Consider the following 18,326-nt stretch of genomic DNA (forward strand, 5'->3'; position numbering starts at 1 on the left):
GAATCCAGTTGTTTGTTTATTCGTCCACAGAGATCAGTCTTCATTTTATTATCTTTTCGCTCAGAGGAAACACAACTTCAAACAGTAATTTCAACAGAGACTTATTGCTCTTGTCTGATGCTTAAAAGGAGAGCTTCGAGAATCAAATATGAAGATAGAATTTGATAATAATTGTGACCTGAATGGATGGTGGTTCTCTCCAAAATCCAATTTCGAGGTGAATTTGTAAATCACCTCCTCAAATGAAAGCCGATAAACGTTACAAAAATATCTAAACTCTTCAAGACGACATAAGTCCAAACGTTAGTCGAAGACAAAGATAATATTGGATTCTTCAATGTTGTTTTCCATCACGAACTGCTTATTATTAAATCACTTTCTGCTATTAGAAAAAACGACTAGCAGTCAGATATTTTACAATAAATGAATTAATCACTCACTGTGACAACGAGATCTTTCGGCAGGTCCGCCATCTTATTGGTTGTCTATAATATTGGAGTTTGGAGATTAGATTAGAGTTTTTTATTCATGTATGCTACAGTATTTACTGGCTTATACACCGATTTACATTGAATGACCGTATTCATTGAATTTTACAAAGTATGAAAAATTAATTCATGGGAATAAAGATTGAATGCAATTTGAATAACGATAATACAATATTGTGATGTAACTTCATGAATTGGCGGTGTTTCAGAGAGACAAAGAGAAAGAGAGAGAAAGAGAGAGGAAGAGCGAGAGAGATAGAGAAAAAGAAAAAGAGTGAGAAAGAGAGAGAGAAAGTGGGAGAAATAGAGAGAAAGAGAGTGAAATAAAGAGAAAGGAAGAAAGAGAGAGAAAGGGGGAAAAAGAGAAAGAGAGAGAGAGTGTGTGAGATGGAAAGAGTGAGAGCGCCTGGGGTTCAGAATATCTTCAATATGAAAATTAGAATCTTCGAATTCCATTCTTGTACTTGAACGAGAGAGATGGTGGATGCTGAGTAGAAGAGAAGAGAGAGATATAATGATACAAATATGGTAGGAAAATTATCCTGATTACGAGACTTTTATCATTCCATAATTTACTCGAAAAATGCCTATCAAATACCTGGAATACCAGATATCTCACATAATAATTTTTCATGAAATAATATCGATATTTTGTAGCTGCTGGGGGGCGACAGGTTATTTGATATTCCTTGGAATTTCCTTAGATTGATTAACAAGCAAATCATAAAGTTATCTAAATTTGAGAGAAGAATAGTACAAGGTGTATCCTCAGTTTTTCTCTTCCAGTAAGTGTTTTCTTGTGAAAATAATAAATGAAAACGAATAAATAACAATCATGGATCATGTATTCTTAATCAAAAGAATAATTTCATTCCCCGTGATTTAAAATTTGTTACTCAAAACTTATTCACTATCATCATTAAAAAAACCTACTCCAAAATGATTTTCGTAGTCGGTGAAAAGCAATAATTGATGAATTATTGATGAGATTATATTACATGTATAAAATAATTACTAAAAGACATGTAACAATAATTAAAAATGTTATAAATTATTAAAATTGTAAATAATTATTAAAAACATGTAAAAATAATTACTCTTATATTCATCATTATCTTGTTATTTTGTATTCTCTCACATTATTGTACTTGAGTTGAAAATTGGTGTAACCGTTGGAAATAAAATAAATAAATAGATAAATAGTGAATAATTTTATTCATTTCAACTGAGCTCTCATAGGTACTTCTGATACTTCATCACAGTGATCCTCTGTTTTGATATGACTGGAATAATCCTGAGCTGACATTTGACATTTAGAAATGATTGTAGAAAATAGTTAAGGAAGGAAGGCTGTGGCTGCAAGTTCCCATCTCACTCTTAACGATAAGATTATCTCCAATCTGTGTCTACTCAATCTCCTATAATCCTTTTCTCCTTTCTTTCAAGGCGTTCTGCTTCTCTTGCAACTTGACTCTTCCAGCAAGTGACAAAGTTGATGACAAGATAAACAAGTGACGGCTACAAGATGCTACTATATAGGGGAAGGCGTCATCTGTCACATGTCTCCAGATCTTTCTCCGATATTTCGATCTAGCAATTACCATCATCATCATTATCATCATCAACATGATCATCATGTCCGTAGTCCATTGATCCGTAGGCAACATTCCAAAGCAAGGCGCGAGCTTACTGAGCTTTCTCCGCGACTGCTAAGGATATAGTAGATTTTCATCCTACGGCACGATCTAGGAGAGGTCTCCATCTGTTTAAAGAGTGGTGAAGGTGTGGTAGTACATCAACATACCTGCAACCAGAAAAAAACAGTCTGTCAAGTCGATTAGCTTTTAATTCAGATAGTTGGTTTTCTGTAATTATCAATTGGGAGAGTTACTCAATGGCGTGATTCGAATTCAATAACAGAGTAGGCCTATGGAAATGATGTGATTTCAGTCTTGGAATAGTATTTAATGCTACAATAGTATATAAGTCTTAGTTAGTATATAACGCTACAAGCACAGAAAGTTAGTGTTTACGGTATGAGGATAGTTTCCCGGGCGAGGCTTGCCGAGCCTGGGAATATGTTATCCGAATACCGTAAACACCTTTCTGAGAGAGCAGCATACGATATTTTTCGCCACACCACAGGTATAGCTGACGCCAAAAAGTCAGGCGGTTTCGTGGGTCTCTTGTGCGTCCCAACAGCTGATGTTGTCAAGTAGAGTTGTCATCTGGCTTGGCTTAGGTGATGATTTTTGAATCAAAAGAGACAATAAATAGATGCATTGCATCAGCTGTGAATAGGTTACACCATGTGACCCACGAAGCCCCCTAACTTTTTGGCATCAGCTATATGAGAATAATAAATCGAATAAGAATGTTTTATGAGGGGGGGGGGAACTTTGATGTCTCATATCTCAAGAACCAGACATCTTAAGGTACTCAAAGTGGGGTGAAAATTTACGATCTCACCCTCCTGAACACAATGCACCTTATGGCACAGTTATCCAAACACATTTTCAAATAGCGGCCGGAAAGGGTACTCTTTCCGGCCTTAGCCGGAAAGGAGCATGTTCTGACGTCAGACGAGAGTCGTCTGCAAACAATGTCTTTCAGATCTACGTAGGGACTGGAAAACAGCTGTTTTCTGTGCAGTGTGGCGAAAAAGCATATAACTATAATACACTGACTTGATCAAATCAATAATAGTATTACTTTGAAATTTTCGTTTTCCTCCAAATTAAAATATTATTTCACTTGATTAGTTCATAAGGGCCCGGTTGCACAAAAGCCTATTGAATTACAATCATAATTGAAGTCCACGAAAACCAATCAAAGGAGTTGTTTTTGAAAAGGAGACTCCTCAGATTGGTTCTTGTGGCATATAATCGGGATTAGAAGTTAACAGGCTTTTGTGCAACCAGGTGTAGTTATTTTTCTTCACATGGCTGTACAAACTTCGAGACTAATGTGATTTCTACAAGTAATCAATGTTCAAATTTTGGAAGAAAACTATTTCAAATCATTGAAATCTCGTCTATTTATGTATAATCTCCAAAAAGTTCAAGAGGTATTCTTAGTTTTTCTCTCCCGATCACTGTTTTCTTGTAAAAATAAGTGAATATTGTTTAGATCAAGTTGAATATAAGTGGTCTGGATTTTGGATAAAGAAGATTTTAAACTGGGATTAAAACAATATATTCATGAGACTTATAAACTTATAAATGATGTTATTTTTTAGAGAACTACTTTACTGCATCCAATCCATTGCCCGGGAGCTAGCCTTTCTAGTTCATCAATGAAATAGAGGATAATAATAATATCATCAAATACGAAAAGTTTGACCAAACTCTCTTCTGCATAGCAGCTGCTATGATAATCGACGGGGAATCATCCTATTTTATTCTACAAAAGGATTAGGGTACATACAGTATGAGTTGTAAACTCGTTAAGTGAATACGTTAAAGAAGACTCGGATGTGATGTTCAAATTTACAAATGATAGCAACGTCAAGAGATTAGCGACAACACTATAGCGATACAAACGAGTTAATAACGAGTGTGTCTTTCTCATAATCTCACTTTACACAGTCAGCCGCAGAACAAGCTGAGGGGTTTGAGATGTTACTGCCACCTTTTTTCATTATAGGTTTTTGGAGAAATTAATTTCATCTGGAATAATTAAATTCATTGACTGTTTATCAGATTTATCGATGTTGTTGGAAACAGTAACTGTTTTCTAACAGTGAAAGTCATTATCTAACATTTAACAGTAAGATGACCGGAACTATGGGGCCAGGAATTCTATCACCAAACATGGAAAAAGAGGAATTTTGGGACCTAGTCTGGGGTCTCTACCTGCGAGGTGATTAGCATGAATAATCGGTCCTTACGACAGGTTTACACGCTTCTGTCACTGAATGAAAACCATTCCTGGAATAATTTTCAGAAATAGTTTTTTGTACTGAGTAGATGAACAATTTATTTTTATTACAGACATCTTCAGAAGGCCTCTTTTCCAACATGTTATTAGATCAGAGTTTCTTGATGGAATGAAAACTAGAAATTCATAGTTTCCTGATCAAATGATCAAATAACAGAGAAAAAAGTTAACATCAAAATCTGAATAAATAAATATATAGAGTATATTGAATAAAAAATATTCATATATAGTTGAATAGGACAGCAACTTACTCGCTAATTCTATCAGTAACAGTCACTTTTGAAAACCGTAACAATAACTGTTATTAATTCCATGAACAATTAGATGAATATATATTTCCATGAAATGATTTTATAGTTTCGGGGATTATATTTGACAGTGATAACGGTGTAACAATCATACAATGGAAGACCAGTATGTCATTGCTTCCCCCACCCGAGCAATAAAAATTTGATGTTCTTGTAATTTTGGTCCATCAGCTCCGTATTTTATGAATATAACAGTAACTACAGTGATTACTTTCACAGTCTACTGTATTTCAATACTGTAAATTTCAGTCTACTGAAACAGTAACAGTCACTGTTGAAAACCGTGTAAATAACTGTTATTAATTCAATTTAACAATGAGATGATAACTATTATTGATTTCATAAACAATGAGATGATATATTTTCATGTTATAGTTTCGGTGATTATTTGACAGTGATAACAACGTAACAATCGTACAATAAAAGACTGGTATAGGCCTATATCATCACTCCGTCCCAAAAGAAAATGATGTTCTTATCAATTTTGCGTTTTATGAATAACCACTTCACTATCACAATAGACGTTCTCCTAGGATTTGTGCGAACCGGTACACTTGTAGCGTTTTTCAGCTAATTGCTGGTTCAATAATTAATTTGAGATCATGTTTTGTTGAACAACAGTAGCCTCACATTTTGTTTCTCTCATCCTGATTGAGAGTACTGTAATACATTTAAACGACAAAGCACTTGTCAATATTTCACCAGGTTCTAACTACTAATAATATTATCAGTAATCATTCAAACCCTGCTGAAACCTCTCACCGTCCCACTTTAACGCCATAATAAAACAAGCATGAACGTGAGAGCTTGCAGTCCAAGGTTGGTTGGATTAGGGAGGGAATATTATCATAGTCCTGCTCTATTTCCATCCAATAATCAATTATTGTTCTGTTTAACCAGACCAACAATAACGGTAACTAGGACCCAACTCGCCAGAGTGTTCAAACAAGTCTGCTGGGTCGTGCCCTTGATAAGCCCATGCTGCTCGGGCTAGTGATTATTACCCGTGCAGAAATCAAACAGACCAGATTTTCAGACTATAGAAGCTTTCCTTAATAATTTTGATATTGGAGAAACGATGCTGCCACTTAAAACATCTTCAATACTGCACATCTATAAGATCTTTAGAACTGTATGCCTGTTTACCTTTAATACTGTAAGGGAGATTTTCAATATTGTAAACCTGTATACCTCTAATACTATAAGGAAGATATTCAATACTGTAGACCAGAATACGCTTTTATCCAGGAGCCATGAATATCCCACCTCTTAAATTGAAAAAATTATCTCCATAAATGGTCCCGCTACAATAGTTTCCCCATACATGGCATTGTATAAGGGTGGCCACTAATGATAGAACAAAAAGTGTGTTGAACATGCTCGTCGTACATGTTGTATCATCAGCGAAAGGCTTGCAACAAAATTTCTTGAGGTTGATGTATATTATATTTTCTGTTGTTTATTTTTCATTCTCTGCTCTATTTGAAGTTGAATTATTCTCGCATCGATATAATTTGTAATTTCCCAGTCGCTTATTTATTGTTAATATCGGGGCACCGAGCTTTGCTCGTTATTTATTTATTAATAAACAGAACTCAATTCTTTAAAATGATTGGGGAAGGACTAACAGGCACAGCCCAAAACTGTTTCTTCCCTGTAACAATTTTGGACATGATTATTTTTATCTTGTTTTTCTGTTATTTCGGTTCTAAATTCTATTGTATTATCAGCTTGTTTTTCTCAGTGAGACAAAGATGCACTTATGGGATCGAGCTGTACCCTTCGAATAATCTACTTTCTTGTTCTCTCCAGTTCTTTTTTGCTATTTCCTTTCTCCCTTTTTCTGTCCTTGTTGGTAGCTTTGAGTTTGCATTGCTCTTTCTCTCTAGTTTCTTTGTCTAATTTTGATAATTCCGTTTTGCTTACGTCACTGTCTTGTTTGCTACCCCGTCTTCAACGCTCGATGATCCATTCTGTCTCTGAATTTCGTGAGTGGAGGTTGTAAATTTAACTTTTCCTTTGATTCCATTTTTATTTAGCTTATGCTAAATTTATATACCTTACTTATTGTTTTATAAGTCAAGTCTGATCAGATTATAATTAATCCCAGCTTTCCTTAAATTTGTTTTTAGCTAATTCTCGTAATTCAAAATGTTGGAAATATTTCTATGCAAGTTTATATAATAGTAAAATTAAATTAATAAATAAATAAATATCAAATTATCTTTGTCACGCTGGTCAAATAAATAAATAAATAATTAAATAAAATTGTAAAGCCTTATTCAAGTTATAATTTTTCTTTTTAAAAAATCTCTTTTGGAAGCTTCACTTCGAGTATCTTGAATTATTTATCTTTAAACTATTATTGATGAATTTATTAAAGATCTTGTGTATTGTTGATTTTGTTAAGAAGAGCAAATTCTGTATTATTGATCTCTCCTTCAGTATTACAGTATTTATATATATTCTTTTCGTTTCTCTATTATTTAGCGGTCGTAGACTCGTAGACTCGTAGACTCGTAGACTCGTAGACTCGTAGACTCGTAGACTCGTAGACTCGTAGACTCGTAGACTCGTAGTATCACAGGATGTCTTAGTTATGACCATGGAAGCTGAATCCTTGCTGACCAACTCATCACAAGGAAACCAATATTTCCAGAAAAGATCTAAATTCACCGTAAAAAGGATACTTCAAGAACTTCTTGTGCAGTGAAAAATTAATAAGTGAAAAATTTGAATAAAGTGTACGGAGGCCTCCTCACTTCAATACACAGGTATTTACGAAACAACCAATATTAATTTATGGAAAATTCACAGGCAACTACTTCGCAAAAATAAATGGGACAGGATAATAAATAAATTTGTAATTACTCGATTTAAATTTTGTTTATTTTTTTGGAAATTCTATTTATTTGATCTATTATGTATATTAAATTGCAAACATGATTACAATCTTATTGTTGATTATTGAATATGCCTAACAATCATCAATGACAAGTAATGAATGGGGTAAATCTTGAATTGTTGAGCTGTCATATCATTCAATTATAAATGTTGCTACTTAGAAGGGGTTGGAAATTAAATAAATGGAATATTTTAGTTAATATATTGAACTATATATTCAATTTATTGATTTAAATATTCGGAGGATTATTTCCTTCCCCATCTCAAAGATTAATTTCAACTGCGGTAAACTGAGGTAACATTCATCCCCAAATTTTGATTTATACACTATAAATATTCCAAAAGTAGGTTATATTCTATACACTCGAATTCAGGTGAAATTTTCATTCCAAATATTTGGAAACATAAAATTTATAATTTAGATTGTTTACATACTAAATTGAATAACAAAATAACACTCACTAATCACTTAGAACTGTTAAATAATGATTAACTTTGAATATTACGATATATACCAAATCATGTCAACAAATCAGATAACTACTGTATTTTGATCGAGTCAATTAAAATTCCTAGATCTCTCGCGAGATACGGTAAGCTGATTGATTACACAGCTGATCTCCCACACAGGCAGACGCATCTTCTGTTATCGACAGACGACGAAATCATCATCTGTTTTTTCAAAGATGAATTATCCTTTTAATGTCCTTCAGCGAGTTTTCCCAGGATGAGACCTAGTGCAATCGAATTTCGATATCATAAACCTACTATATTCCAAATTTCGTGAAAATCGTTAGAGCCGTTTTCGAGATCCGTTGAACATAAATAACCATATAACCAGATATAAAAATAGAAGAATATAAACAGATATACAGAAATTGCTCGCATAATATAGTAGGATTGGTTATTTTTTTATGTTAGGAGATGCTGGTAAACAGCTGTTTTTCGTTCAAAGCCTTCTAGCCTGAATGATTTTCTTTTTTCGAAAACATGTTCGTTTACACATGCTCGACACACTTGTCCTGTTGTTAGTGGCCACCCTGATTCATCAATCATTACATATTGATAATAAATTAGAATTTGTTAATATTCTAAATATTTTTTGACACAATGGTATGATGGCTGAACAGTGTATAAACAAGAAGGTTTTTTTACATAAATATCACGCCTTATTTCGATCAATCTGTAGAGGGGATATGGAATTTTGTATTTTAGGAATGGAATTTGTATTTCAAATTTTTCATTGAGATAATGCTTGTTGCTTTTAATAACATTCAATTTGGATGAGAATCGATCTGAACAAAGAGCCTGTCTATGATATATATCATGCCTAATGAGGCTAATAGGCCTAAATGACTGATGAATCACGTCTCTCAGTCTAACTGACGTACAATCACAGCCGCACTGCTAAAGGGACACTCTGTTTCCAAGCTCAAATTGTCCACTTCCATTTATCATGTGAAATTTTGAAGGGTTGATGAAGCACCCAATTCAACTCCATGATGGATGGATTCCATGGATTATTGATTTAAATATTCGGGGATTATTTCCTTCCCCATCTCAAAGATTAATTTCAACTGCGGTAAACTGAGGTAACATTTCATCCCAAATTTTGATTTATACACTATAAATATTCCAAAAAGTAGGTTATATTCTATACACTCGAATTCAGGTGAAATTTTCAGTCCAAATATTTGAAAACATAAAAGTTCTAATTTAGATTGTTTACATACTAAATTGAATAACAAAATAACACTCACTAATCACTTAGAACTGTTAAATAATGATTAACTTTGAATATTACGATATATACCAAATCATGTCAACAAATCAGATAACTGTATTTTGATCGAGTCAATTAAAATTCCTAGATCTCTCGCGAGATACGGTAAGCTGATTGATTACACAGCTGATCTCCCACACAGGCAGACGCATCTTCTGTTATCGACAGACGACGAAATCATCATCTGTTTTTTCAAAGATGAATTATCCTTTTAATGTCCTTCAGCGAGTTTTCCCAGGGATGAGACCTAGTGCAATCGAATTTCGATATCATAAACCTACTATATTCCAAATTTCGTGAAAATTGTTAGAGCCGTTTTCGAGATCCGTTGAACATAAATAACCATATAACCAGATATAAAAATAGAAGAATATAAACAGATATACAGAAATTGCTCGCATAATATAGTAGGATTGGTTATTTTTTTATGTTAGGAGATGCTGGTAAACAGCTGTTTTTCGTTCAAAGCCTTCTAGCCTGAATGATTTTCTTTGTTCGAAGACATGTTCGACACACTTGTCCTGTTGTTAGTGGCCACCCTAATTCATCAATCATTACAGATTGATGATGAATTAGAATTTGTTAATATTCTAAACATTTTTTGACACAATGGTATGATGGCTGAACAGTGTATGAACAAGAAGGTTTTTTTACATAAATATCACGCCTTATTTCGATCAATCTGTAGAGGGGAATGGAATTTTGTATTTTAGGAATGGAATTTGTATTTCAAATTTTTCATTGAGATAATGCTTGTTGCTTTTAATAACTTCAATTGGATGAGAATCGATCTGAACAAAGAGCCTGTCTATGATATATGTATATCATGCCTAATGAGGCTAATAGGCCTAAATGACTGATGAATCACGTATCTCAGCCTAACTGACGTACAATCACAGCCGCACTGCTAAAGGGACACTCTGTTTCCAAGCTCAAATTGTCCACTTCCATTTATCATGTGAAATTTTGAAGGGTTGATGAAGCACCCAATTCAACTCCATGATGGATGGATTCCATGGATTATTGTTTTTATTGATTCATTTAGGCTATCCACCCGACTTGATGCTTCAAATGAGAAGTAAGAGATTGGTAGAGTATGAATGGATATTCTAATTCAGTAAGATTATCTCGTTCTATTAATAGAATGTTAATTTGTTTGTACTCAAAGTTAGTAGACAGTCTGTCTACTAACGTTTGTTTGTACTGATATTGATTGATAAAAAGGCTCCTGTACAGCTGTACAGTATTGAATGATGTTGTAGATTCCCTCAATAGATTTTCGAGTTTGACATCCAGATACGGCAATGTGAACAGTAGGCTACCATCAATGTACCATGCATTGTGTACATATATCTAGAATGTATATTCTAGGTACATTTAGTAGGCCTACCATGAAAGAAAGGATGCCCATGTAAGGGATAGTGATACTATGTATACTATAATATTCTACGCATGGATTTTATCTCAAACTATCTTAATCTCAGCACAATTTTCTAGAGCTGATCCATCTCCGGAACCATATAGATAATACAAAAAGAACCTCAGTTCACCACTTTATAAGGATAGAATGCACTATCTGCTCTTATAATCCTCCATCTGCTCTTCGATAATATTACAAAGGTGAATTTTTCATGAACTTAATCCTGATTGGGACGATTTTCTAGAGCTGGTTCATCATAAAAACATACATTAATACAAGTCAAAGAACTTTAGTTTATCATTGTAAAAGCCCCCTCTAAAATTCTCTTAATTTTCTCTGCTCTTCCATAATGTTTCAAGAGATGAATTTTTCGTGAACTTTATCTCAAACTTAATTCTAGTTAGTAAAATGTTCTAGAGCTGAACAATCTCTGGAACCATACAGTAATAAAAGTCAAAGAGCTTTAATTTACCACTGTATACTGATAAAATGCTTTAACCTTTCCAAGATCTTCGATAATATTACAAAGGTGAATTCTCCCTCTATTAACTTTATTCTGAACTTAATCCTGGTTACTACAATTTCCTACAGCTGATCCATCTCCGGAACCATATTATAGTAATACAAGTCAAAGAACCTCAGTTAACCACTGTATAAGGATAGAATGCTCTAACCTTTCACTGCTCTTCGATAATGTTACAGAGGTGAATTACAACTCGACTTGAGAATACCAGGGCTATTACATTAATTCGTAATGAAAGGGATAGTGATACGGTATTGGGTAGTGAGAGTGGTACTTGCACTGCCGGCAGCTGTTATAACCAGTAACAAAAAATGAAGCATTCCAACGAAGTTGTAATTAGTTTCCGACATTGATCAACTGGCAATCAAGTTTGAAAGTGGATACCTCGATTTTTTGTGCATGCCAAATTGATTTTTTGTGAGTGAAGGATATTTCGAAGATTGAAAACACATATTTATGCTGATCATTGGTCACAGTATCATGACATTGATCTGAAGTTCTATGGAGCTGATCATTGATCACATCAGTACATTGATCTCTCAAGTTCGATGATTTGAACAACTTATCGTAAGATAATGATAATGGTTTGTTCCATTATAAGGATAATATATCTTTGTATTAGTAACTATTTTCATGAGTCCACGTAGAAACAGATATTAAATCGTTACTACAACTATTTTGAATGGACTTTATTTGACTATAGTACTCCAAACTGAAATGTGAGCACCTGTTAATGCATCGGAGGTCATAACTCACGCTATGATTCATATTATAAATGAATGATTGGGAAAGGTTCAACAGGCTCAGCCCAAAACTGTCTCAAAGTTGAGTAATGATGTAATAACATAGACAAAAGATAAAATAAGAAGAAATCCCATGGTATAGGCCGTTGATTTTCCAAATTGCACTGTATACTCAAGCCGATATAGTCCTAGTAGTAGTTATTTTTTGTGAAGCTATGTGACGCTGGTAGTCTCTCATATTGTGCCGTTGTCTCACCCGGTCTCACAGTGTTATGAAACGTAGCACAGAAAATCTATAAGAAGATAATAAGATTGTTTATTGTATGACAGTAGCCAACAGTAATCAGCTTGAGCTAACAGTAATCGGCAAGAAAACGGCTTGAAATTTAAAACATAAACTACCATTATCATGGTATATCTACTCATGCTATATTTTCTCTATGGTGATAACTAGCAAGAGTTTTAATGATAAGTTTTGACATTGACACATAAAACAGATTGACTTCTCTTAAACATCCAAGTTCTACCTAAGATTGATAAGAGGAAATTGATGTACTCTTGTTCTATTTTCATTGGTATAACAACAATAATGCTATTTGTAAAAATTACATCTTTTTTAATCAACATTATCATCATCTAATTTGGTGATGGTTTATGAAGAGGAGAAGATGTAGAATGTAGTCTAGTACTAATGAACTAATACAAAATACGTTTTTATAAGACTTTATTATCCAGAGTAGCATCGATTTTGTAGAATCGTTTTGAAGAGAATATGAATGGAAAGTACATTGAATAATGATTGTTAACAGAATAACGAGCATTATGTAACAGAAGCAACAAATCATAAATGAAGTGATTGATAATTTATTGCACTTTTCGTCCGATTATATTGTCATAATCCGCAGCAAATTGATCACCTGTTTTTTGAACACTACTGATGGAGTACCAGGTTCGATAAATTATGAATGCTTGGCGACAGATTGTTGAGACCCGAGGTGATCGCGCAAAAAAGAATCAATGTTAGAAATATCTCGGAACAAATCGCTGCATGAGCAAATTCACAGTGATGGCTTCGGCAAATTAGATTCGTCATTCATTCCGTCACGTTCCACTTTTTATATAATTCAATCGGTGAATTGATAGGTAGCCGTCTTCTGGAGAATATCTAGCTCGAAATATTGGTCTCTGATGCTCATCAAGGAGAGGTGGAGATGGGATGAATGGGAGACTGTCGTTTTATTTAGTTGCAGACGGTTTTTCAGAGAAGATGATAATTTATTCAAATTTGATATCTTGGCGGTCGATTTTGTACCAATCAGTAACTTCTTTGAATAATTTTGTATGGTTGGAAATCAAAATACTGCTGTATGGAATATGCTTCAGGTCTAGTGAGATGATTATCCTGTTATGGGATGCAGTCTATCATGGCATTTTTATATTGCAAATAAGAACTACAGTTCTCAATCGATTGTAGCTCGTTACAAAATATTTCACACAAGTCAGTTTTCAAACATCATCAAATTCAATAAATCATGATAATATCTAGTGAATAGTTTGACATGTTAGCCAGCTTCATACACATCGATTTTCGGACGTTAGATTTTTTGCCGTCCTTATGAATTCTATAAGTTCAAACAGAACTTGACAAACATCATCTGTTTGACATCATCCAATCTGTTTAATCTGAATTTATAAATATGGTAAAAAATCGTACATACAATAATCGATGTGTGTGTTAACTAGTCTCACTCAATTAAAAAGGGAATATACACATTTTTGTTTCGATGAAGACTTCTGGATTGGAGCTCATCCAATAACCGACTCCACTTTATTTCCTGGAACTCTTTATTTTAATTTCCTGGAACTCTTGAATGTATTATTCAGAGATTCTCATTGAATAGTGTCGCTTGTCCTCCTCATTTCCTATTTTAATCGTGAGATAATATCCTCAATTATAATCTCTCTATCTTTGTCATTTTGTGGACATTGAGAATGAAATTGATTAATTAAACCAGACAAAATTAATTACATTCCAGAAGCTTTTCAATAATTTTCTGAGTGTCGTATACTCATTATCATAAATGAATTTATTAATTATGATTTATATTTCTAAGTTTAATCTTATCGATAATGTTTGATTTTTTCCAGATATCAACCATTTGTGTTCTATTCGTGCTCTCCAGTAGCAGGTTGTGTTATGGAGGCGACGTTGCCCTCGCCACTTTAAAAGCATCCGTCAAATTTCCAGAGGAATCAAGCGATGTAAGTTGGAGAAGTTTTTTATGAACTATCAGATCACTAATTCTCTTGCGAGGATCTTTCACGAAGACTTCATTCTCAAATTTGAAACTCGCTTTCAATTAGTCTTTCTATATATAGGTCTAGGGGTGATCTTGAATTAAGTATGTGTGATTGATCAATCAATTTGAAATTGGTGAATTATTCGAAGAATGTTGATTCTGTCAGGAATCAAGTTCAAAATCATCCATGAATATATGCTGAAGATAGAACCATTAGTATGATGCAAGGAATTTCTTGTGATGTATGCTTCAAGCCAGTTAATACTACACATCGATTTTTGGACGTACAATTTTTGCCGACCTTATGAATCCTATTAATTAAACGCAACTTGACAGACATAATCTGTTTGATCTAATAGAATTTATAAGGACGGCAAAACATCGTACGTCCAGAAATCGATGTGTGTGTAACTAGAGTACGAACACAACAGTCAGATCGATATGTAAATAATGTTATCCCGCTAGCGTTCTTCTATCCTATACTATTAAACGAGCAACTTCTGTTTATATGTTTATATGTTCAGATGTTTGGATGTTTAGATGTTCAAATGTTTAGATGTTTATATGTTTGTATTCCACCGAATCTCGAAAACGGCTCTAACGATTCTCACGAGATTCAGAGCATAGTAGGTTTATAATATAAAGATTCGTTTGCACTAGGTCTCATCCCTGAGAAAACTCGCTGAAGGACATTAAAAGGATAATTATTATTCATCCTTGGAAAAACAGCTGATAATAATTATTTCGTCGTCTGTTGGTTGGTGATTAAAGTGAGTGAGCAAGTTCATGTGTATGGGACTGCAAGGACCTTTAAGATGCATAGACTCACATGCAGCGCTAGTGTCGTACTTGGTATTGAAATCGGCCATTGAGGGGGCAACCTATAAGATTATTAGATACCAATGCCTTTGTAGTCTATTATATTACAAATATAGATATATAATATCTCGTGCTGAAATACCCCAATGGCGGCCTTCAATTTCAAGTAAGAGCAATCATTGGGAAGGCATAGGCAATGTGGGTCTATAATCTCTTTAAGGTCTTTGTGGGACTGTGTCAAAATAAATTATGACTCAGCTGTTTACGAGCCGGGTTATTTCCAATCCTGATTAACTCCAGTAGATTCATCTTTTTGAAATGGTCTTCTCTGATTTGGTTCACGTGAAGTTAATCAGGATTAAGATTTGACAGGCTTTTGTGCAACTGGGCCTTTGTGAGGGAAATTTTTGCATTCCTCTGTTTTTTTGGCATCGATCTCCACCGCGACTTACTTGTTCTACTCGTTCCTTTGAGGTTTTCAGTCTTTATAGATGTCTATTTCTACTATACAAGCAATTCATTAATAGTCTGAACTTCATACTCACTACTCAGATATAATCATTCAACTTTTCCAATTTACGTTATTGTTCATAAACTATATTCACTTTTTTGGTGAGGGCTAGTTGTATTCATATACAAATTAAATAAATTTGTCGGAACATGTCAAGAATAATAGAGTAAAGTTTTTAAAGGAGGTTCTTTCTAATGGAACTGATAACAGGATTCTGTTATAATTTTTTTCAATTTTACATTTCTCCTACACTGCGTAATACGTTATTGTTTCTCAAATAATGCTATTGTAATAATACTTATTTAGTGAACAAAATAATAGAAGGTAATATCATACTGTATGATATTATAACAGTAGCATCAACTTCCTTTATGAAAGAAATCCACATACCCTTTCATAGGCGTCAATAGAGAATGAAATGAAATGAAATACTGGAAGTAGTGTAGGTAGATGATAGATTGTTTCTCGCCTCATTCAGTTGATAATTCTCTTACATAATTCTTAAGGTAAAAGAGGATAATGATCTATGTAAGCTACTTTATTCAGTCTACTCCTCAAGCACTCTAGCATAGAGTGTTCAACACAGCATGAAACATCCCTCCTATATCCTACCTACTAGAATAGGTGATTCACGGTGAGTGGAGCATATAAGCAAGTCTTCTCCCGATCCTCTCTCGATCTTGTAGATTATTCAGTACGAGTACGTTACACACACGAGCAATAGATCATGAATGAGTTATGCACTTACTACGATCAGTACTCCGATAAAACTTAGCACTGTGTGTACCAAACACTATTCTCAGTATAATATTGCTCATGTTGAGAAAATATGTGATAATTTGACGAAATTATTATCGGTATGATTCAATGAATGAACCGATTCATTAATGATTGGTTGAGTGCTTCATTCATTGTTTGATTGTCCAGATATGAGTAACGCTGAAAAGCTTTTTCTCACTCATATCCACAGAACAAAATACCAGTTCACATAGCTAGTAATGGTGATACAATAGATGATAGATTGAATTTTATGAGCGGAAGAAATGGACGAATGAAGAATGATAATGCATAGATGAATATCATTCTATAAAAGCTAGTGCATCTACATTAATATTAGATGTTAGTTTCATATTTTAATTTTCAGGATATATTGAGATATTTCAGAAGAGATTGAAACACAATGGAAGTTTTCAAGTTATCAAGATGAAACTAGTTATGATTTGATGAAATAAGGGTTCTAGATAACGTTCATCCTTTTATTGTATGTATTCAGTGAGGTTCCCTGCTAATGTTCTACTGTTGTAGAAATTCAATAGGTCTAATCATTTTGAATATCCTCAAATTTTTCAATTTTAATTGTGTAGCTCCATCTCATTTTATACTTTTTTGTAGCCTATACAGTATATTTACAAAAGTTTCATCTTAGCCTAGTATAATTAGTTATGCTCTCGTTTCATATATTATTTGCTTCTTATATTCTTTTTATTTTTGTCAATATTCTAATATTCATTATATTGTTGTTGATATGATACTCCTGTGCGCGGACGGAAAATTTATTTTCTTTGCGCACAGTAAATTTGCCATAATTATTATGATTTAGTTTTAAATTTTTATTGTATTATTGTTTCATTTACAATCAATATTGTGTTTCCAACAGTATGTCTGTATTTGTTTTTATGGCAAATGAAGTCTATTCTATTCTATTCTATTCTATTGTTCCAACAATAATAATTGTAGAAGTCCTATAAAGTAAAGTGAGTATTCATAATCTTTGTGAAGTATTTTCCTCATAATGTTGGATTCAATTAGTTTTTCTATCTCCACAAAAATGTATTTTATCTTGTTATTTCTTGTTCACTTTATCCAAGCTATCTTCAATCAGGGTTCACCGATGAAATAATATATATCATAGATTATCACCGTAAGTTAGGTGATAAGAATGAAGGAGGAAATAATATGAGGTGTTTGTGATCATTCCATTGCGAGTTTTGTGACAGCAAATAATGTGATGTATAAAGAATTAGTCGAGAAAGTATTGATATCGGATTCAGCACGTATTTTATTTCATGGAGGCCAGTAATATTTAAGAAACAATTCTTGATTTATTATCGAATTTCTCTTTCTGGTCTTTATCGATAAGTTCATTTTCAACCCTTAATTTATTATTAAATGAATGATGTTCTTAAGACTAATCGGCTGTCAGTGATGTAGGATATGAGAAATACATACCCATATTTCATCCATAGCTTTTTCTGGTTAATGAGCGTGTTCAGGCTAGGTAACGAACTCATTAGTTAGTTGCTTTTTCTGAATAAGATTTACTACAAGTCTTGTTGTAGGAGGAGCAGTTTAATAAGAGAGCGGAGAATCACATGATGTTCATATGAACACTTTCAGCACTCATTTTCATTTTTAGAGCTACTGAAATTATTGAAACACATCAAGAATAATTGAGAACCCTTCTCATTTGATCAAAACAGAACGAGTTTCAAGTCAAGAAACACTTACACTTGAAAATGACCCTTGGAGACCAGAAACTAGTTGTGTTTTGATGGGATAAAAAGGGTACTTGATAACTCATGTTGTGT

The 18,326-nt window shown here is 33.5% G+C and overlaps 2 protein-coding genes across 2 annotated transcripts in view; both read left to right on the forward strand.

Moving 5' to 3' along the window:
- LOC111064454 (RYamide receptor-like) overlaps positions 1–18,326 on the forward strand; it is a 390,152-nt gene that overhangs the window by 155,323 nt on the left and 216,503 nt on the right. The window lies entirely within an intron of this gene.
- The window catches only part of LOC111057313, a 54,989-nt gene that overhangs the window by 22,631 nt on the left and 14,032 nt on the right, over positions 1–18,326 (forward strand). The window contains exon 2 of the mRNA XM_039421922.1: positions 14,257–14,370. The gene's annotated coding sequence lies outside the window, so the exon portion shown is untranslated. The remainder of the gene's footprint in view (positions 1–14,256; positions 14,371–18,326) is intronic.

This window comes from Nilaparvata lugens, chromosome 2, assembly GCF_014356525.2.
Source record: "Nilaparvata lugens isolate BPH chromosome 2, ASM1435652v1, whole genome shotgun sequence".
NCBI lineage: Eukaryota > Metazoa > Arthropoda > Insecta > Hemiptera > Delphacidae > Nilaparvata > Nilaparvata lugens.